Below are 16,273 nucleotides of genomic sequence, written 5' to 3' on the forward strand. Positions count from 1 at the left end.
CTTAATTTATTTTTGAATCTATCATCTTTTTATGTGAACCTACGATTTCAACGTTACCTCAACTGAAATCATAGGTTCAACCTACAATTTCAAATCTAGATAGCCAGATCGGGACGATATGGCAAAAATAAAAAAAAATATAAAATTACAGGCTCAACCCACGATTTCATTGAAGTTGCAGGCCGAACCCATGATTTCATTCGTAATTTTTTTTCTTTTCGTTCTTCCTCCCCTTCCCTCCGGGGTCCTCCGTCTTCCTTTTCTCGCGACCGCCCCGCACCCAACCCCTCTAGCACCACCCATGGCTCTTCCGTCCGACCACCTCTCTTCCACACCCTCCCCATCCCCCGGCTCCACACCCACCCACATCCCTCCTCCCTCGGGCGCCTGCCCATGGCTTGTCCGTGCCCGCCCTGTCACCCCACCCTCTACCCCTCCCCCTATCGCAATGCAGATCCGTGCACCCCACCCCGCCCCCTCCCTCGCCCCCTACCACCTCCCACCCCGTGATGCAGCTCCATGCATCCCCGCCGCCACCCCCCACCTCAAGAGGGGGGGAGGTGGGGCTGCAGCGACGGTGGCAGTGGCATGGAGAAGCCACGGACCACAGAGGACACTAGGGGGTGGGGGGCTGAGAAGGGGGGGTGGTTGTGGTGGCATAAGCCTCGGGGGAGGGGGCACGCAGGGTCGGGGGTGGGTGCAAAGCAACCGTAGCCGCCAGGAGTGGAGCGGGGGCGACGCCCCCGCCTCCCCCCCAGCCTCCCGCTCCGGTGCCCTACCCCACCCTCTATGCCCCTCCCCCACAACATCCCCCACAGCCACTGTGCTCGCATCCTCCCTCCCTCCCATGCTCACGGCCGCAAAGGAGCCGCGGGAGGGGAACGGAGCTGGGCGATAGGTGGGGGGCGGGGAGGGTGGTGTTGGGCGCAGAGAAAGTCATGGAAGGAGAAGAAAGAAAAAATATTATTTTTTAAATAAAAATAAAATATATTTTTTTAAAAATAATTTTTTAAAAAAATAAAAATTTTTTAATATTTTATATTTTATATTTTCAAAACTATCATCTCTCTCAGATAATTTTCAAAACTACCGTCCACCTCGAAATTGTCGATCAGCAATTTCACGGCCACCTTGGCACTGAGGTGGCCGGAGGAGGGGAAATCGTCGGCTCAACTGGCAATTTCTCTTCTCCTTTTTTCATTTGTGGGGGGCAGATGGAGGGCGAAGGGGAACGGGGTGGGGTTTGGGGGCTGGTGGGGGGTGGCATGGGCGGGGGAGATGGGGGCCAGCGGGGGTTGTAGAAGGTGGGGGTGTGTGGTTGGGGACGGCATGGGCGGCACGGGGGGTCGAGGGGGGTGCGTAGCCAGGAGAGGGCGGAGGGGGTTGCGGGGGTGGGAGTGTGCGATCGGGGGCGGTGCGGGGGGCCGGGGGGCAGAGGCGGGTCGGCCGGGGGTTTGGGAGGAAGGGAAGGGAGAAATGAAGGAAAAAAATATTAATTTTAAAAATAAAAAAATACTAATTTTATAATAAATTTTTAAAATACTAAGAAAATTTTAATTTAAAAAAATAATTTTGATCTTTTTAATAATAATAAAATAATATTAATTTTTAAAATAATTTTTTAAATAATAAAAAAATATTAATATTTAAAAATAAGAAAATAATAAGAAAATATTAATTTTAAAATAAATTTTTAGATACTTAGAAAATTTTAATTTTAAAAAATAATTTACAATAACATTGGATTGGATAATTAGTAATTAAATATTATTATTTTATTAATAAAAATATTATTGTATGATTAATAAAAATGTTAATTTTATTTAGTGATAAATTTGTAGTGAGTCGACCCCTCAAAGGGTGACTTTTTGGAAAAAAATATTTTTATATTTTATTTATTTATATTTTTTGGTAATAAATAATTCTTTCTAAAAATAATTTTAAAAAATAATCTTTAAAAAATAATTTTAAAAATATATTTTATTTATTTATATTTATTTATTTTTTTTAAATTTTTTTCTCCCTCTGCGGCTCCGTATCAAGCACGCACCACCACCTTTTTTCACCGTAGATCAGAAAGTTGATTCGAAACCATGGTTGCCACTATACCTTGGCGACATCAAATTATTATTAATCAAATTATAATAATTTATTATTAATCAAATAATAATAACTTATTATTAATCAAATTGCTGATTTGATACTGCTTCTATTTTCAAGCTCCTTCATGGCAATTTTGAGCTTAAACAGTCTTATTGACGTCAGAATAACAAGCCACACATAGGGTCCTCATATTCTCTCCTGCCATGGATTCTTAGATAGTCTTTCTTCTCTAATTTGATTTCTATGCTAGACTTGCTTTCTTAACTTAATTTAATTCTCGTTAAAATTCTTTCAGGTGGCGATTTCAGTGACCCTTGCCATGGGTTGTGGCGTGCAGGGAAAGGAGATGGAAGGGAAAAGAAAAAAAGTAAAAAAAATATTTTTTAAAAAATATAAAAATGAAGAAAATATATACTAATCAAAATATCACTAGAGCATTAGAACACATTTTCATAGGCCTTTCTACAGTAGCAGCAATAGTAATTTCTTTATCTATGTTTGTAAATGCATATCTAGAGTACTATAGGGGTGTTTGGTGATCCAATTTGGATCACCGTCATCATTTAAGATCACTGGTGATCCAAATTCTGAGATGATCTATACTGTAGTGATCTAAGATCACTATGTTTCGTTTGCCATAGTGTAGCGATCTAATCCGTAGTGATTTAAGGGAAGGTGTCTCTCTTCTCTTCCTCAAAAAAAAAAAAGAAAAGAGAAATCACTAGTTGAGCCGACAATTTTTGAAATTGCCTTTGTTTATCAAGATCCTTGGCAGTGCATATTCCAGAAAAAAAAAACAATATCCCTAACCTTCGTTTTCCCCTTTCATTTCTCCCTTCCCTTCCTCCACTACCCCAATCGGCCCCCGACCCCCTGTGCCCCTCGACCCCTTGTGTGGGGGGGGGGGGGGGGGTGTGGGAGGAAGGGAAGGAAGAAAACAAGAAGAAAAAGATAAAAAAAATATAAATAAATAAATAAAATATATTTTTAAAAATTATTTTTTAAAAAATATTTATTAATAAAAAATATAAATAAATAAATAAAATATAAAAAAATATTTTTTTCAGAAAGTTGCCATTTGAAAAGTCGACTCACTACAAATTTATCACTAAATAAAATTAATATTTTTATTAATCATACAATAATATTTTTTATTAATAAAATAATAATATTTAATTACTAATTATCTAGTCCAATGTGATTTCAAATTATTTTTTAAAATTTAAATTTTTTAGTATTTAAAAATTTATTTTAAAATTAATATTTTCTTAATATTTTCTTATTTTTAAACATTAATATTTTTATTATTTAAAAATTTATTTTAAAAATTAATATTATTTTATTATTATTATAAAATTAAAATTATTTTTTAAAATTAAAATTTTCTTAATATTTTAAAATTAGTATTTTTTTAATTCTTAAATTTAATTTTTTTTCTTTTTGTTTTCTTTTCCTCCCATGTTTCTCCCTTCCTTTCCTCCCAAACCCCCAGCCAACCCACCCCCGACCCCCCGCACTGCCTCCAGCTGCGCACCCCCGACCCTCCCAACCCCCTCCACCCTCCTCCGACCATGCACCCCCCCCCCCCCCACCCGGCTCCCCGTGCCGCCCATTTCGTCTCCGATCGCATAGCCCCACCCCTCGCAACCCCCTCCGCCGCCCAGCTCCCCCGCCCGTGCCACCCCCCGCTGGTTCCCTAACCCCTCCCCCTCTGCCCTCTAATTGCCCCCCACAAAAAAAAAAAAAAAAAAAAAAAAGAGGAGAAGAGAAATCACCAATGCAGCCGGCGATTTCTCCTCCCCCGGCCATCTCAGCACTAAGGTGGTCGTGAAATCACCGGTTCAACTGACAATTTCGAGATGGACGGTAGTTTTGAAAATAAGTTGGAGGAGAGGATAGTTTTGAAAATATGAAATAAAAAAATATTTAAAAAAATCTAAAATAAGGTCATGGAAGGTAGAGGGGCCATAGGTGGTGGCGTGGGCGGAGGCGAGGTCCTCCACTCGCTTCTGCCGCGCAGCCCTCCTCCGCAGTCCCTAATGTAAGACGTCCCCACTCCACTTCTCTAACTGCAACCCCCTCGTCGGCATTTTTGATGGGGTGGCCGGCTGCGGTTCATCATCATTGGCGGTGCTCATTTCGTGGGGTCGTATCTCTCGCGTGAAAGAATGTTTGATCTGAATCTATTTTGATCAGCGGGGCGGAGGATCCATAGGGACGCGGGGTGGGGGTGGGTGCGGGGTGCGCCATAGGGACGCGGGGTGGGGGTGGGTGCGGGGTGCGCCATAGGGGAGGAGCAGGGGGCGGAGGAGCCGCGAGCACCGTCGGAGGGGCGTGGGGGGCCGCGGAGGGAGAGACGGACAGGGGGCCACGGGGGATGCAGTGCGGATGGTGGCGGCCTGGACGTTGCGAGGGGAGAGGGAGGCGGGGAGGTCCATGGTGGCAGCACCAACGGCGGTGGCCTGTACGTCGCGAGGGGAGAGGACATCGCGAGCGGGGAGGGAGGCGGCGAGGTCCTCCACCCGCTCCTGCTATGCGGTCCCTGGCGCGAGACTTTCCCGCTACAACCTCTCGACGGCGTCTTCACGGTAACAGCCATGCCGCGCAACTTGTGTGTGCGATCCCGGACAGTAGTGGACCGACGAGGTGATGAGGTAATTGGCATTGTAGCAGGTGAAGGAAAGTTCCTTCCAGCTGTTGGGCCTAGGAATGCTTGTACCGCCGGTCGGAGAGGACGAAGAGTGCAACTCGTTTCTTAATGAGGGCACACCAGAGACTTCTTAAGTATAGAGCGATAGATCTTCTCTTGACCCAAGGAGTCATACGCACTGATAGGGCCGAGCAAATAGAGCGATAATCTTCTCTTGACCCAGGGAGTCACGCACACTGATAGAGCTGAGCAAATAACCAAAATCCACAGAAATCCACATAATCTGATTTAATAAATATCAATTTTAATCGATTGAAAGATATAAATCAAATAAAATTATATTAAAATTTATAAAAAATTAATTATTTATAATCAAATTTCATTTCTACACTTTTAACCGTATGAAACTGAATCTAACTAATATTATAAACTCACTTTCGTTTTAAAACAACAACATTTAGACTTCAATACTTCATTCTAGAAAACACCCATCATCCATTTAGATTTATAAAAATATTAATATTAAATTATTGATAAAAATATATCAATTTGAGACAATTCTAAAATGAAAGATTTCAGATATAGTTGCTTTCAGATGAGTAAATCTTTTCTTTTTCTGTTTTATTTTGTACAGATTCAAAAATAAGTTCAAAATTTATAACTTATAAGGTTTAGATCTTTTTTGTATTAAATTAACAAAAAATAAATAAATAAGCTTAAGTGGGTCAATATTATACTTAAAATCAATATTGGGTCAACATTGAATCCCAAAGCGATACAATCCATTCGAACCCGCTACAAACTGTTTACTTCGATTTCAAACAGTTTATATATGATAAATGATCGGCAGCGGATTGAATTTTCTTCGATCCGATTGGGATCAGTCGGATAAAATTTTTCTCTTAATCCAACCGAACCCATCCCATGATCAGCCCTACACACTAAGATGACAAATCATCACAAATGAATGTTTGTGATCATTGCGTAGGTAAAAGAGTAGTCGACAGCCGATGAGGATTTGTTCTCCAATATTTTTTCTTTTTTTTTTAGGGGATAAGGTTCACCAAGGCTGGATGACATAATTATTAATTATTAGAATATGTCATAATTTTGTTAGGGGATAAGGTTCTCAAATGAATCAGCTACCACAAGCAAATGGGTTATTAATTATGAACATTTAATTACTGATCCTCTGATTGACACCACTCTAACGAAAACTCCCTGTTGATCAAAACTACAACACTTGGTCCCTATTTAGTGTAATACATCAGTTTTGGTGTGATATGTCTTTAAAAAATATCAAAAGTACCCTTTCACACCTATTTTACAAAATGATCCCAATTCCATACTTTACAACATGTATCTCTATTTTTTTTGGAAGAAATAGTAGAAGGCTATTCTTTAAGGGATTTCTTGCCCATCCTCATCCTTCCAAATTTGGTAAAACTCAGGGCTGAATATTCTGATGTGGACATTCACTTTTTGAGGGATTTTCTGCCTGTTATGGCCTTCTCAAATTGCTTCGGAGGTAGGTCAGGTTTTGAGGATTTTTCTACTCATTTTGATCTTCCCAAATTTTATTGTTCTCAGGTCAAAATATTCTGATACAAATATCAAGTTTTAAAAAATTTCATTCAGGTTTTTTTGAGATTTTGTTCTTCATTATTGTCTAAGGGATTTAAAGGAGCTCATCTAGTATTTTAAACAATCTCATCTAGCTTTCTAATAGTCATGGATTCTAGAAATATCGAAAATCTAGTTTTCATGGATGTGTGCTCTTATGGTAGCGAGAGCTACATTATTTTAATTTCATAAGACTCAATCTTCGATTACATGGTTAATGAAATAGTAGAGAGATGGAAGCATCTATCCCCTGTAATAATGAAAATCAAATTCTATATTCCTAATAATTCAAGAATACTTATTAAGCTCATGGTGGATAAGGATGTTAGGAATATGCATGAAATATATTTGAAATTAAAAGCTGCAATAATTGAGATGGTTGTATCTCATTGTATATCTACGACTGAATCTTCTAAAGTGATAATCAATATGAGATAATACAGAATTTAATTATAAATTATATATCTATTTTTATTTTTAATTAGTTATTTTATGTATTTATATATAGTTGCAGCATGAATATAGTACTTAAGATATATGTAATAGTTCAAAATTGATTGATAATATAATAAAAGAATAATCCTTTTATATTATAAGGATAGTGGTCCAATCCATAATGCTGAACATACAAGTTATTATAAAAATGGTCAAATGGTTGATTCATCTCGTTTTTCATCATTTGCTGGCTTGAGTAATTTTATTTGAGTTGTTAAAGAAACAAGAGCTGTAATTGAAGATGAACCAAGTCAAAGAAATACATTGGATGCTTGGAAGAGATGTATAGAGGGTATAGATCAAGAACTTAAGAATGTTAAAATCCTTCATGCTATAATTCATAAGTTCTGCATTGCAAATTATAAAGATTTTGTATTTGTTAAGAATGATCGTATGCGTGTGACTGTAGAGTGTACATATAATAGATGTGGATGGCGCATTCATGCTTTTCGCCTTAGAAATCAAGGTAAGTTTGCAATTAAAATTATGAATAATGAATATACATGCAGAGTAGGACTGGAAAATCGATATCATCCCAAGGCTTCGAAACATTGAATTTCAAATATTATCAAGGAGAAACTTCAAGACATGCCTTTATATAGGCTAACTGATATTGTAAAAGATATTCATCATGAATATGGTGTGGAATTATCATATCATCAACCATGGCATGGAAAAGAGATTGCTATCAAAGAGATCTATGGTGAGAGGTTAGTATTTTATGAAAGGATACGATGGTATTGTGATGCCATTTTTCAAACTAATCCTAACAGCATAGCAATGTATGAAATCATTGAAGATCAACTTAGATGTCTATTTATTTCATTTAAAACCTCAATTAATAGTTTCATAAAAAGTTGTAGACCTCTAATATTTATATGTGTATCATTTGTTAAGTATAAGGATGGAGGAGTTTTATTTGGTGCTACAGATAAAGATGCGAATGATGATATGTTCTCAATTACATATGTTATTGTTGATATAGAAAATGATGACAATTAGGACTGATTTTGTCGAATATTAAAAGAAGCCTTTGAGTCTTGCATAGACTATCATGGGCATCATTTTATCATTATGATAGATAGACATCAGGGATTTATAAAAGCAGTATCGAAATCATTTACTAGTAGCTACCACTCATATTGCATTCATCATGTCAAAGATAATTACAAAAATCTTGTATGTATCATATTTTTCTGAATTTTTAAGTTATATCATTAAAATATCTGATTTTATTAAGTCATTACTATCCTTTCATTGTGGTACATGTAGGTGCTTGTCCATTACTGTGTAGCTGAAAGGAAGAGATTAATTGATTTATTATATGCTGCTGTATATGCTCCAAACTTGAATATTTTTTAAAAACTAATCAGCAAGCTTATGGCAATATCTCTAAGAACAAGTAACTTTTTGATACATGCAAAGCTGGAGTATTGGGCAAATGCAGTCTTTCCAGATCGGCATTGGGGTATCATGATATCTAATGTAGTAGAGTGTTTCAACAATTAGATTCTAGAGGCTCGGCATCTTCTCATTCCTTAGATGGTTGATTATATAAGACTCCAAATTATGAAATTGATGCACGATTGATGGATTCGAGATTACAATATGCAAACTCATCTTTGCCCCAATCTGAAAAAAATGTTGCAGAAAAATACAAAAGAAGGTTGAAGGTTATCAGTCTTTAAATCGAGCATTATGATTTACGATGTAAAAGATACAAAATACTCACATAAGGTTGACCTACGGGAATGTACTTGCTCTTGTGGTGAATGGCAAATCTTTCGGATGCCATGTAAGCATGCATGTGCATGCATTGAGAAGGTTGGTAGATCTTTGTATCACTTCACTGATAATTATTTCAAGACTGACATATATAGAGCAGCATATGCAGAATTTATCAATCCAATTTCAGATATTGAGATGACCCAAAGTATCTCAGATGAGATATATATTTTACCTCCTATCATCAAGACTCATCCTGGCAGGCCTAGGAAGAAGAGAAGAGCTTCACAAGTGGATTCATCAAAAATTCTAAAATGTGGGCGATGCAAAAAAGAAGGACACAATAGAAGAACTTGTAATGAGATTATTGAATAACTATTTTAGAATTCAGTTGTGTTGTGAGAAAAGATATTTTGGGAACTTGCATTTTGTTATGAACTTATATTTTGAAAACTTGCATTTTGTTGAGAAAAGACATTCTGAAATATATTTTGGAAACTTGCAACTGTACACACTTAAATGCATGAAATACACAGTTAAATAGACACTATACACAATTAAATAAATTCTATATACAGTTAAATTAATATGATATATAGTTAAATGAATACTGCACATAGTTAAATTAATATGGTATATAGTTAATTTGTCACTACATATAGTTAAATCAATCCTATACACAGTTAAATTAACATCGTATCTAGTTAATTTAACATTGTACATAGTTAACTAAACTCTGTACACAGTTAGATGAATATTGCATACAGTTAATTTAATACTGCACATAATTAAATAAACTTTACATATAGTTAAATAAATACTACACACAGATGGAATGAAAAGTTGAATGCACTTTGGAGCGGTAGTTGACCCATTTCATCCATTTATTATGCCAAAAATGGGCTAGAAAACTAGCCGTTATGCACATTTTCATCTCAAAAATCGACCCATGGGTCGCCCTTTGGCATAGCGGTCGCCCCATGGGTTGGCCCTGTGACAGAATAGAAATAACTACTTTCTATTTTTGGCTTGCGGCACAGTAAAGGTCAACCCATAAATTGCCTCCTTTTTGCATGCCAGTCCAAAAATAGTGTGCCGTTGTCCCTTTTCAAAAAGAATCAACATAAGGGTCGTCTTTTTTTGTCCAGATTGATTTTTCTCTAAAATTTTGGCTTTCGAAACTCCCGTGATTGCCTCTAAATATTTCGAAGTCTTCTGTAATGCTCTTGAGACTTTCAAAAAATATTATCTTGATCTCCAACTTGATGAAATTGTAACTTTGGCCTTCTTCAAGCATTTTTACCAATTCAAAAATTCTTGAATATTCTTGAAATAATAAGGTATCTATAACAAAATGTACCAAATAAGATACACAAGGTAGTGCCAACAAGAGTCACATTTGGTATTTACTACATAATGTAATCCAAAATGCCATAAGAGTTCACATCAATAAGAGATATATAAGTTTAGTAGAGTACATCAATCATCATAAGTTTACACATAAGTATATAATATCAGCCCAATACATCAATACACAAAATTTAGCTAACGTCCAAGGTCTCATACAATAAAAGACAATAAGGAGCACAAAAGCTAACTAATCATCAGAATCAGAGGAAGTGATCTCTTGAGAAATATCAGGTGTACGGCCATGACCATGACCACACCTGCCCCGACTCTTGCTAGAGGAACCAGCATGGATGGAGGAATGAGGGGATGATCTGAAAGGCTGGAAAGAAGATGGGGCTCTAGCCAATAATAGAACCCTAATAGAGTCAAGCAACCTAATGCCCTCGACATGGACTGTAGAAGAGAACCAACCCCACTAACAATAGCACCATTCGATCCTCTGAACTCCTACCTCAATGTCTCGATCCTGGATTCAATTATACTACAAAGTCTTCCTGCTTCGACTGATAAATCTGATATCTGAGTGATGTCATCGCTCGACTTGATAGAAAGTGATAGTTTTCTCGACTTGATATCTGAGCTTAAGAACTGTGCTCTCGAGCTGCTCAAAGCGTGCATTCATGTCAAAGAATATCTGCATCACCACAAAAATGTGAGGAACCACTGACTGATCAGATGAGGGGGCCATGTGGAAGCTCTCCCCTGAGATGTGCTCCTGGCTGTGAGAAGGATCCCGACAACCTGCTGTGAGAGAGTCTGAAGCTGATCATCCTCCAGTATGATAGGTAAATGATCGGATCGACATCCAGACTATGACTCAATAAAATCTCCCCTAACTATCTCAGAAGGACTTACCTCAGGATCTAAAATCAATTGAATAACTGAGAATTTGTGCTCACGAGGCGATGAAGAAGGTCCCTCCCCCTCAGCTCTGTCCTCCTCCTCCTCAGTGCCTTTACTCCAATGGCCAACAACTTAAGTGAAACCTATCCAATGTAGAGTATTACGGTTGTAAGTATCCATATGGGATAGGCAACTAGTAGCCTCCCCTCAAAACTAATCCCAAATCTCTTGAAGACAAGTGTGAGAGCCATTCCATAAGGTAAAAGGCTTTAGATCTATTTAGGGTCTCACGCATTGCTTCAAACATAAGCACGAGAAGGTTAATGAAAATTTCATAGATAATATGGTGCATAACACATATGTCTCTATCCAAAAGAAAATTATGTCTACCTCCTCTAGAAAAAAATATTTTTGTTACCATGTGATGGAGGAGTCTGATTTCAACATTTAAATCTTTAGCTTCTATTTTACTGATTCCCCTTACATCCTTCATTCCCAAAATGGATTTAAAACCATCTTCTTTGTTGGAAAGTTCTTCTTCATAAGATCCTTCTTAACGAAGGTGTAGAATTTCTCCAAGATGATATGGATCCAAATCAATTTCTACACCCTTAATTAAAGATCTACCAATTCCATCATGACAAATAAAGTTTTGATAAAACTCTAATACGATCAACATAGATTGTTTCCTTAAGCATATAGCAAAAACTCCAACCTTGCCTCTTGATCTTTTCTCCAATTGAAAAACCTTCCCTTTCAAAAAAATTAAAATCTATATTTCTTCCTAACTCAACTTTTCTTGCAAAGAAGGTTACCTTGCTCGGAGTAACTAGAGACAAAGATGGAATAGGAGCCAGAGCAGCTTTCTTCTTCTTCTGTTCTTCAAGCATACGGGTGGTTTCCTTCTTTAAGGGAGCCTCAATCTCGATGCCATAGGAAGAGCTATAGAAAGCAAGTCTCGGCCAAAGAGGGTGTAAGAAACTAAGTTCTAAATAAGGAAAGGTGGGAGAAGAAGCTTTGAGGCGGAGAAGCAAAAGAAAACCTCTTTTGGTGAGGACAGGATTTTGCGGCAAGAGGAAACTTCAAAATCAAATGATTTCAATCCAAATGAGGATAATAGATGAGAGATCCTACTAATTTAAAGAGAGATTTGAAAATATTTGAGGGAGATGAAGGCTAGCTCATAGGATTTTCTAGAGGAAGAAAGGATTTGACAGTGGGAAGAGGAAGAAGAGGCTGGTTTTCGATGGAGGAGTCAATTCGTGGGATGCAGAGAAGGATTTTTTCAAAATAAAATAGGACGTCCCGTGAGCCCTAGGGAGAAGATTAAAATGCCCTTATGGGGCATTCCTTTCTCATGGGATGACTTAGGAGTCGCCCCATTTGGACAGATAAGCCAAATTCATCAAAAAAATTTGAAAAAGGAGAAAAAGATGGAAAATTCAAGGATGAACATGCACAACAGGCAATTTGAGCTTAAATCAAGGAAAATAAGACTTAATAAGACTGATTTAAGAGAATTTAAGGAAAAAAGTGGAGATCAACAAGAAATTATTAAGCATAGGGATCTAAAATTTTTAGTTCTCTTCTACTTTCATAAAATCTATCTTCATTCAAAGATTTTATAAAAATATTCGTTAATATATCTTTATGTTTTTTGTCATTTCGGAGTGTAGAGTTTTTTAGGATGAGCTTATTTATCCCTTCCATAGTTGGGGGTGCATCATCAACAACCATTCTCTTTCTTGATAGAGGATCATTAGTCTCATCAAAAATTATATATATTGATTCTTTTAAATATGGTACACAGTTAAATTAATATGATATACAGTTAAATAAATTCTGCACACAGTTAAATTAATATCATACATAGTCACTTTAACACTACACATAGTTAAATAAATTTTATACATAATTAAATTAATACTATATATAGTTAAATTAATATAGTATATAGTTAATTTAATATGGTACATAGTTAACTAAATATGATATGTAGTTAAATTAACATGGTATATAGTTAAATAATATTATACATAGTTAAATAAATCTTGTATATAGTTAAATTAAAACTGCATAGTTAAATTAATATAGTACATAGTTAATTTAATATGATACACAGTTAACTAAATATAATACATAGTTAAATTAATATAGTATATAGTTAAATTAATCCTGTACATAGTTAAATTAATATCATACATAGATAATTTAACACTGTACATAGTTAAATAAATTCTACGTATAGTTAAATTAATACTATATATAGTTAAATTAATATAATATACAGTTAATTTAATATGATATACAGTTAACTAAATATAGTACATAATTAAATTAATCTTACATACAATTAAATTAATATCATACATAGTTAATTTAATATTGTACATAGTTAAATAAACTCTATACATGATTAAATTAATACTGTACATAGTTAAATTAATATGATATATTATTAATTTAATATAGTACATAGTTAAATTAATCCTATACATAGTTAAATTAATATTGTACATAGTTAATCTAATACTATATAGTTAAATAAACTCTGCATATAGTTAAATTAATATTACAGATAGTTAAATTAATATATTATATAGTTAATTTAACATGGTATACAGTTAACTAAATATAATATATAGTTAAATTAATATCATATACAGTTAATTTAATACTGTATACAATTAAATAAACTCTGCATACAATTAAATTAATATTGTAGATGGTTAAATTAGCATGATACATAATTAATTTAACTTAGTACATAATTAACTAAATATAGTATACAGTTAAATTAATATGGCATATAGTTAAATTAACATAGTATATAGTTATTTTTAGAAAAGAGTCATTGGCATGCTATTTTTGGTCTAGCACACTATATGTGTTAAAGAGGAAATAAATTTTCTATGATGGAAATCTAGGGTTTAAGGAGAGTTTCAGATGAGTATTAGTAGAGTATCATGGGAGGAGTAGTAGCAGCAGCAAGAGAAAACAGCCAAGTGATTCACATCTTTACATGATTTTTGTCATGAAATATCATTAACATGGTACAACATCTAGGATAGGGTAGGAAAGTTATAAGCCAAAAGGCAATAAATAGCTGCCAATGGTTGGTCTTAACTAAATTTATCCAAGATAGTTCTATATAATCAAGTTGGCTTTCCTTCAATTTATTGATGCTTAATCTTATAGACAGAAATTTTCATAAAATTATGCCGAGGTAGATCCAAGATATATGAATGCAACATGGTAGCATACAATTGGAAAAAGAATAGTTACAAAAAGATAAAGAACCCAATACTTAGTAAAGTCCTCCATATCCTGCAATCGAGACTTTCCAATAAGACATATCAATTTATTTTTAACTAAATTTTTAGTAATCTTTTTGTGGTCACCATCAAAAAATCAGATGATGAGGTCTGATTGAACTCTCTCTTCCCTATACAATTCAACCTCATCATCTGTAGCCCTCAAATCAAGGATGAGGGTAACGTTAGTTCTCACAAAAGGAACCATATCCTACCAAACCTAAAGCCCTCCTTCTCATCATCGCAGAAGAAAAGCAATGCATCCAATAATGCTGCTTGATGTATGGAAGCTGAAACAAATGGCCAAATGGAGTCACAGCCACCTTTGTCTTCTACTCTTTGGATATGGACTCTGTATGTATGTCTATAACCTTGATGTAGTGATTGAAGTAGTACCTCTCATTCACTATATTTATTAGGTCAATATAAAATTCTTTCGCTCTGCTTAAACTAGCTATCATAACATTGCATCACAAATCAAATTCAAATAATACATATTAGATTACATTATCATAGAAGCTAATTTTGACTAACAAAATCAGATTACATATGAATATGGTTGAAACTCAAGTTATGTGACTTGATATTTTTATTTTCTGGATAGTTTTTCAGTAGCATTACTCTTTTCAATATATTTTTTTTGAAATAATGGTTTGATATTTTCATGTAACCAACAATATTTTCATGTGGTTACTTAAAACAAACAATGAGCATTCATGTGAATAAAACAGCTGGTTATATTTAGAGAACCAATTCCTAAGTAAATTTTTTTAGGGTTTTTCTCCATATATTAGATGATATATTGGTGTAGAATTCAAGTAAACTCCCTCTAAAATCCTTAGACTGATCAATCAACTAGTTTAGGATCATTATGAACAAACATCAATCATCATATACAAAATGATTGCTTGAAGAATCAAATAGAGAGGAATAACTTTGAAAAGAGAAAATAAAATAAAATTTTTTTAATAAATAAAATTTATTTAAGTAGGAGAACCATTTATAAAAGCATTCATATAGTCCCATTCATAAGGAAGAGAACCCCTGCTCTAATAATGCGTCGATTGAAATTGCTAAAATCCATGGAGAGAGAAGAGAGGAGGAAAAGAGAGAAGAAAGAAGAGAGAAGAGATGGAGAGAGAGAACATTATCAATAGGTATGCTGATGAAGGATTCTGAAGGTGGGGAAGGATTCTCACGGTGGAGAAGGGAGTGAGGGGATGCACCAAGAAGAAGAATTTTATGGTAGGGATTGGAGTTTTTATGATAAGAATCGAGGTTTTACAATAGGAACGAAGGTTTTATGATGAAGAAGGGGAAGAATCAGAAGTTCATGAGAAGAATAGTGGGGACAGTAGGTTTAGAAATTTTGAAAAGATCGAAAATATCAAAAAAAAGAATCTAGAGTTAAACATTTGAGGCTGTGGATCGAGAAGTTAAAAAAAGGTCAACATGGCTTAATTGTTAAACAAAGGTTAATATGTGGATCGGGAATCAAAAACCCATATTAATTATTAGAATATGACATAAATAAGACTACTAACGTAAAGGGGGCCTGAGAAGGTTCTCCACTACATAATGCCCTCACTGATCACAGATAGTATGAATGGCAGTCACTGACAAAATATTTCAGCTTCTTTAATGTTGAAAGAATCAATATAACATCCACATTTTGGCACATGGTAAGCACCTTAACTGGCCCCATGCCACACCCACCGGCGCCCCATCTCCCCCCTCGACGGCATTATCCTCCTTTTTTTTTTGGGAGGGCTTGAAATCACGATACCGAGCCCTGCCATCCATTCCATTCTATTACTATTTTCTATTTTGATAGCTAAGCAATTAAATAAGCAAGAAATAAAATCAAAAATTTTCAAACAAATATCATTCATTTTTTGATATTAAAGATGAATTTTTCTTACATAATCGGAGCAAGAGAAGAGACTATTGATCCACAGACCTAAGGACTACAATCTATATCAAGTGCGTGTGTATGTGAGAGAGAGAGGGAGAGGATAAAATGCTTTGTTGGTGTGTGTGAGAACAAAGATAAGATGTGCCATGAAAAAGGAGACCTGAGGGAAAGGATCTTAAACTACTATTCGCAAGA

At 35.5% G+C, this 16,273-nt stretch overlaps 1 pseudogene; it reads left to right on the top strand.

The window, feature by feature from the left end:
* Window positions 1-7,072: 7,072 nt before the first annotated feature.
* Window positions 7,073-8,971, top strand: LOC140853624 (uncharacterized; annotated as a pseudogene).
* Window positions 8,972-16,273: the final 7,302 nt, after the last annotated feature.

Source organism: Elaeis guineensis, chromosome 14 (assembly GCF_000442705.2).
Source record: "Elaeis guineensis isolate ETL-2024a chromosome 14, EG11, whole genome shotgun sequence".
In the NCBI taxonomy this organism is placed as follows: Eukaryota; Viridiplantae; Streptophyta; class Magnoliopsida; order Arecales; family Arecaceae; genus Elaeis; species Elaeis guineensis.